This window comes from Melanostigma gelatinosum (genome assembly GCF_949748355.1).
Source record: "Melanostigma gelatinosum genome assembly, chromosome: 22".
In the NCBI taxonomy this organism is placed as follows: Eukaryota; Metazoa; Chordata; class Actinopteri; order Perciformes; family Zoarcidae; genus Melanostigma; species Melanostigma gelatinosum.
The window spans coordinates 10,485,936-10,493,469 of NC_136655.1; the positions used below are offsets into that span (position 1 = coordinate 10,485,936).

The following is a 7,534-nucleotide window of genomic DNA, read 5'->3' on the forward strand; positions in this document are numbered from 1 at the left end:
AAATTCCAAAATGATCTATACAGTGCATCTTTCATCGTTTTTAAATATTAAAACAGTAGTCTTGTAACAGCTCCACAACTGGTGACAAATAAATACCAAGCTATCCCAAATCCCTTGGCGCCACAAACAAAGACGCCATGAGGGTGGAGGCTATGCACTGCTCTCCAAACAGGGAATATCATTGCACTGCAGTGTAGTCACTCACCATAAACTATCATTTCCAAAAAGCACAAAACTTCCTGCAATCGATATGTACAACCACTATTGCAAGTGCTAAATTCCCACTACTTTGGTTTGTCAAGAGCAATACAGCTGTTTTCTTTCCTACCAGTACAGATGGTAGTACAAAAGGACTCCTTTACACTGAAGAATAGCCGATGATGTGTTATCATGTGCAGAAACAGGCAACTTGGACCACTTTTGGGCTACAACAGTAAAATCACAAAACATCCACAAACTAAAACTTATAGATTATAAATAACAAGGATACTCATAGTCAATGGAAGTTACAGCGTATTGAACCGTGTTAGGGTCCATTTCAACTCGAGTAGAGAGTCATTCAATCAGACAACGAGGAAAATGGACGTGCAAGTTGACGTTCAAGCGTAATCACACTCGAGTTGGGATGTGGAGGTGAATTGGGCAAAACTTTCTGCGGGTAAACACTTAACCAAGCTTGCAGTGACATGTAAAAGTTCCGTAATTTACAGTCTCTGGCTTGCCTCTGTGCAGCTTAGTCAATTTTTTCAAAATGTCAGAACCAGGAAAACATCCATGAGGTCATGGATTGTCGTTGACTGGGCGGAAGATGAAAGTAGAAAACATCCAAAAGATCTGACAAGGTTCTTTGGCTTTGTCACTTGGTGTTCACCTCTTGTGCAAACATCTTGATTTTCAGCTCCTGTATCTTAGAATTCAGCTTGTGCCCATCCAAATTCATTATGACCTTCTGGAGAAGCTCAAAGATGTACTTGAAGTTGTCTGGAAAGCTTAGATTAAGGGCACAAATTAGCCCAAAGCATGATGAACGCCATGATGACACCGTCTACGTTGTTCAGGACTTTGCAGGGTCCTGCAGTTGATCAAGTCCCACGTCCTCTGGCTCCCAATCTCTTTGGATCATGTAAATCCTTATGACAGTGAATGCGATGTCCCTCACTGCATCCTCAGCGGCGGAAGCCTGATAACAACACAAACACAGAAAACTTGTGTTTAAACTTGTGATTAATCCACAAACATGTGTGTGTGTATATATATATATATATATATATATATATATATATATATATGTGGGTAACACTTTGACGCTACATGGGAAACATATTGCGATAAACTTACCAGATTGATAAAGAGTCTGGATCTTCATTGAGGTAGATGACAGGCTTCTCAGATGCCCTTCCCTTTTGGTGTTGATGTCATCACACTAAAGGTTCTGGATAAAAGCAGAATAAAAGCAGGCCATTTACTATTCATCAAATGTTTTTAAAAAAGCAGATATGGACAAGAAAATATTACAATAACCACCCCAATACAGTGAAACTAATATTGTATACATATGTACTAACCAAATCATTGATGGTCAGGACATCCTTGATCTTTTCTCCTTCACACCTCCTTTGCTCTTTAAGCCCTGTATCAGGGAGTCTGAGAAGTGGTCCAGCTGTGACATGAACTTTGATTGAAATGGCTTGGTGGTGATCAGCAGGAACTCTGCATTGACCTGAATAACAAACAAAATACAGCTGTTTGTTACTTGTTTATTATAATTACTATCACATTATGTGGGATTATTAGATTCAAATTGCGATTGTGAAGCCATTAATCATCAAAATGGTAAACACATAGAAACACACATTTACTTACTTAACTTTGCTGGAACAGGGAAGGGGCCTCTGCTCCACAATCTCTGGTTGAATGTGCAGTTCAGCATGTGTGATTTAGAAGCTTACTCCATGTATTAAATGTACATGGGCAATGTATGGACATGTATAGCGATAACTGCCCCTACAATGCCCATGCAACAAGAAATACCTGCTAGCTAGTTCCAAACTGCATTCTTTACACTGCCACATGCAGAGTCCTAAAGAGAATAAAGATAATTAGTATATATCAAACTGAACATATAACAATGAGAGATCAGCTCGCATCGAGCATATAACCTATTACGTGCTATCATTAGGAGGTTGCCTCACGAAGCTTGGTAATGCTGATCAAACTGCAAAAGATGAGATGAATGTATTTGTGGAGGGAAAGGCTGGAATAATCCAAAGTTCACATAAAACAAAGTCAAGTCAAAAGTGCTTTGGAGCACTCATAGATATAATGTTACCATTTAGAATGGACGAGCAATTCACCTTTTACAGCAACACTAAAGCTACATACAACAGCAATCAAATCATGCATGCGTGTTAAATAAGATTAAGACAGTCATTTTAATAAAATATCAAACTGTTTGCCTTGAAAACTCATTCGCACTCCTGCCTGCGTTCACACAGTGTAAGGTCATAGAAATACAATGAGTAGAACGGACATCGATGTTTGTCTTGGTCGTTTTACTCGTTCAAAAGAAAATAGTGCTCAACACTGCGCATTGACCGTAGTATAACAGAAAAGTTAGCCCGCTACATCGATCAGTTCTTCACAATGACGACGGTACACGTACAAACTGCCGCTGCTCTGATCCAGTTACATCGGTTTGAATGGGAATGTCCGTTCTACGCTCGTTCTATTTCTATGGCTGCTGCGCTAAAACGCCGCTGACTTCCGTGTGTTCATGCATCAGGTGCCCGCGCGAGTGAGAGGAATTCAGCGGTTTTATGAGCTCATGATTTATTCATATTAAACATTTTTCAGTGACGAAAACGTGGCTAAACCCACTACAACTGAACGCCCACTACTAGAGAGTGGCCTTCTACGGCCTGCTCTGCCTGCCGACATTATGGCGCTGGAGAGGGGGAGACCGTAGTCTGCTCGTTTAACTGCTCTCCTACTGTTTTTTAGTGCATACAGTTCATAAGGAAGCCTTCGGCGCTGCGTCCAAGCCGTATTAATGACAGTACCCTGATCTCTGGTCTGCTCTATAATGCAAACCACGTTGGCTACCTAGCTTGCTAGCTAGCCTGTGTTGCCTTCGATCTTATTAAAAACGGAACAGTCGTGTGGCTAAGTTATCACGTCTGTTCCACACATTGTGGTCATTATTACAGAATGGAAGCCTTCATTGACAGCGAGGTACAGTCTAAACTACTACAACAAAATATATAAAGTTACTTACCAAAGAATGGACGGTCGGTTTGAATCTTGCTGCAGTCGGAAAGGGGGGAAAGACACTGAGCACGTGATCTGGTACAGGCGCAAGGGGTAGTCCCCCAACCAAACACATTTATTTTGAGTTGATACACACCATCCAACCTAAATAAATCTAATAAATGAAAGTATTCATGCATTTTATGTTAGACCCATTAAATATAAATGTGTTCATTTTTTAACTTGATATATTTAAATTAATCAAACACGATTTAAATGTGTCACCTTTAAGAAGGGCTTGAATCGTTTTTTTGAGTGTACTCGTAACATATTGTTAAATAACTCTCTGCATTCACAGTTTAAAGTAGTCTTCAATGTACTCACAATACATTTCCATGTTAAATGTACAGTAACCAGCCAAAGAGCTGCTTATAACTGTTTGTGTCTCATCATTTTGACTTTCAATCTCATAATTTTGACTTTCAATCTCATAATTTTGACTTTCAATCTCATAATTTTGACTTTCAATCTCGTACTTTTGACTTTCAATCTCGGAATTTTGACTTTCTATCATAGTTATGACTTTCTATCTCATAACATCGACTTTCTATCTCATAACATCGACTATGGGGATATTTTTATTATCAAGTCTAACTTTAAAAAAAAAAATTAAATAAATTTGAACTTTTTTTTTTGTTTTTTTGCTGGCGGATTCGCGGGCCACATAAAATGACGTAGCGGGCCGGGAGTTTGAGACCCCTGATTTAGAGACAATAGGACTCGGTGCTTGTGCACATCCACATACCAACCCACAAGCTGTAAAATAAGACAACTTTTGCAAACCGTATGAGAAAAATAATGTGTTTTCTGAACATTAAAGCATGTAAACATGTTCCAGAACAAACCCAAAATACAAGTATGAACCTTGTTTTATAAAACAAGACAATGCAACTTTCAACATGCAGCTTGTGATCACCTGCCTTGTGTTGCACCGCAGAGCACAAATTACTCTCTAACAAAGCTACAAAGTCTGACGGTAATAGCAGCGAAAACTATTACTTGTTATTATTCATGTTTCACACTGAGACAGACAAGTATCCGACTTTCCCAACAATTTGATGCCAAGAATGTGAGAGGTGCCACCTCTGTTTCGGCATCTTCCAACAGGCCCAGATCATCATCTTTTCGACCTACCCTGCCGACTGCCAAACCAGCACATCTGCATATTTTAAATCGAATGTGTGAGTGGGCAGATTTTTTAATTTTTTTTAAGTTACACAGCAGCAGACACCGGTGACCAATATAAGAGCTCATAAATGCCAATGAATCATGCATCCAAAGCTGTTACAATCTCTGTTGTTTTTGCCAACATCTGCTGTGGAGACTCAAGGTTAAATTTGCCTAGAGGGTGACCATAATTGTTGTGAGCATATGTTGTTTATGAGCTCTGCTGGAGCTTTAAAAAGAAGACCTCCATATAAACATTCTCCAGGACTGAAAGTGACAATGTGTGAACAAATGGTTGATCATTCAAATTGAATCGATTGAAGAGCTGTTTGTCTGCATGATGCACTCTGCTCTTTAACAAAGTATAGAACATGCTTTGGGTAAAACGATGATTTCAGTTACCCATAGTTTGAATCTTCCGTCGTGTTTAAGAGGTTAACGAGTGGCGTGCGACTCCTTTGCTCTGTGCTGTGAGGTGGGCAGCAGCTGTTTTGAATGCTAAGATTGCATGTAGTCTCCTCTGAGGCAGAAATCAAATCCTGTCAGAGGGCTCTTAAGGCAGGCGCTGACTTCCGACTTGTGACAGATAGCTCAAAACAGTCCGTTCTCCAGGACAGCAGCCATCATTCTAATGTATGCCAATTTGACTTTTGCTTCCTCTGCCAAGGACAGAATACCACCTGCTGAGGGATCTGATTTTATGTGCATGTTTATGAACTTCTCGGCTCCAGAGACTGTGTTTGAGCGATAGCTCGCCGCTCCACAAGGAGAAACCTGCCCTACCCACTTCAACACCTCTCTGGTCATTCATCATAATGACACAGAGAGGGGAGAATATCTCCATATCATCACATCCTGTCTGCTTACATGGAGGGGGCAGGTGGGAACAGCTGGGAAGAATCGAATGTGCATAATAGGAGATTGGGAGCATTTCGATTGCCTCTCAACATGGAAACAACTACTGAGCCGGCAGCTCGTAGCTAACGGTGTTAACAGCGCTAACGGTACAAATTACGCTAAATAGGCCGACAGTGTTCACCTGAGGGGGAACTGGATGGTAGGTGCTCTGCTTTACAGCGACCGAGAGCTCGCCGTGAGGCACGCTCACATTCACTAACATGCACTAAAAGCACACGTGGTCGGCCCGGCTATGTAAACATAGCAAGGAGAAGCTCAGATAACAACGCACAGATGAGTGGCTTCATTTTCGAAACGGTAACAAATACACATTTTATTCACCCGTTCACTCCTACTTCCTTCTTCCGGTTTGTACTTTACCTTACTTTGTTGGTTTTGTCTTCCTCCTTTGTGCCCACTATCATTACTACAGCCAATGAAGAGCTTGTCACCGAAACATAAAAACGTGTCAGTCCACTTACTGAAAACCGAACATACACATTACTAAATTTACATTAAATGCCATTTTTTAAATCCGTGTGGGTTGTGAAACACATCGTGGTGTGGATGTGCTGCCACTACTTCACATGAACTTGAAGAGTTTCAGTGGAACTTACAAAATGTTCAGATTACAGGACTGATTTGAATACCTACATGACCTTTCTGACCCGCTCTCATGTCTTCACTTCATGTACTTTGGGCTGACACGTCAACCCTCCAGTCAACCACATCCACTCTCTCTATGATGATACTACAGAGGTGTGCAGATTGTGGACCATTTACACACTTCCAATGGCTTCCCTTTTCCTCAATACTCCCCTGATCGTTTGAAATTCAATTATGCTAATCACAGCTAAGGGGACATACAGGCACTCTGCCTCTCTTTTATGCACTGCTTCATCTATGTGCCTTTGAGAATAATTATTCTTAAAAGCGCATCATTCGGAGCCTTTTAGTCGTAATTTGTGCATTTTGGATTGTGTTTGGTTCCTGATGCACTTAAAACTGTTGACTGGTACGGCCAAACTTCAGCAGGCTTTATATTTTCATGAATACGTCCACGTCATGAAGATATTTACGGTAGCTGATACACAACAGCAAACATGGAAGTAATAGTCAAAATTGCTGTGCGGTGAATGAATAACTACTTCTGTATGTCAGTGTGACACAATTATCTCCAGGCTGAAGTTACCGCTCACTGACGAATATTCTCGAAGTTAAGAATGAAAACAGTAGAACTCCAAATTCTTCGTAAGTTTTTGAAACAACGCGTCCTGAATTTCAGGCGAAGGTTCTGTCGTCAAAAGCAGGCTCCTCATTTCTAGCCGGCTACCTTTGATTTTGCCGGCTAAATGACAACTGCTGCTCGCGGATTTGCAACATCTTTTTCAGGTTCCCATAAGAGTATGTGCTGTATAGAGCTGGGCAACATACATACTGATTTCCAAACTCTAACCAAGAAGGTTTGTTCCCTGACCAAGCCTTTGTGTGTAACAATGATGAGAATGGGTTGGAAGAACATTGGACGTTTTGTCATGTTCTAATTGTCTGCCATATAAATCGGAGGAACAGATTTTATCAGCTCGCTACCTAACATCAGCTCTGTGAGTTTGTTTACAACGCCGACACCATCTGACTTATTAAAGCTTAAAACATTACCCTGTTTGCTGCTTAGCTTACATACTTGTACAAGCTAGACACCGGTTGGATTTACGTCTTACTGCTGTTTATGGGATACAAAGTGGCTTTAAGTGAAGAAGTAAACAGATAAGCACTCCTTGATCTTACAATGTACCGTACAGTATGCACCGTCATTACACAAACAATTACATATTTCATACCTTGACAGAGCAAACAATGGCAAACTGTAGAGAGAAGAGCACTTGGCAGCATTTTCTCGTCTGTAAGTAACTAAAAATATTGCCTCTAGAATATGTTCTCTTATATCGTATCATTATATCACAAAATCTCAGCATCGTAATCATAATGCTGTGGCCCCACTGCTGTCCCTAGCCACTGTAGTGTGCTGCAGCCACTTATTCTTCTTATTTCCCAGCATTACCGTACATAAGGGTTTTTGTTTTTAGATTTTTGAATTATAGTCAGATCTTGTGACAGTTACATCTGCCACTTCCCAAGTACATTTCACTTTGAATACTTTTGC

The 7,534-nt window shown here is 40.6% G+C and overlaps 2 long non-coding RNA genes across 2 annotated transcripts; both read right to left on the bottom strand.

Annotated features, from left to right (window-relative positions):
• Positions 1-1,073: 1,073 nt before the first annotated feature.
• Positions 1,074-1,593, bottom strand: LOC306795782. The gene is made up of 3 exons (XR_013773008.1): positions 1,566-1,593; positions 1,339-1,432; positions 1,074-1,180 (listed from the first exon to the last, which is right to left on the bottom strand). It is a non-coding gene; the product is annotated as an uncharacterized lncRNA (long non-coding RNA).
• Positions 1,594-1,654: 61 nt separating this feature from the next.
• On the bottom strand, positions 1,655-3,319 carry LOC306795781. Its single transcript, XR_013773007.1, has 3 exons — positions 3,275-3,319; positions 1,864-2,080; positions 1,655-1,720 (listed from the first exon to the last, which is right to left on the bottom strand). It is a non-coding gene; the product is annotated as an uncharacterized lncRNA (long non-coding RNA).
• Positions 3,320-7,534: the final 4,215 nt, after the last annotated feature.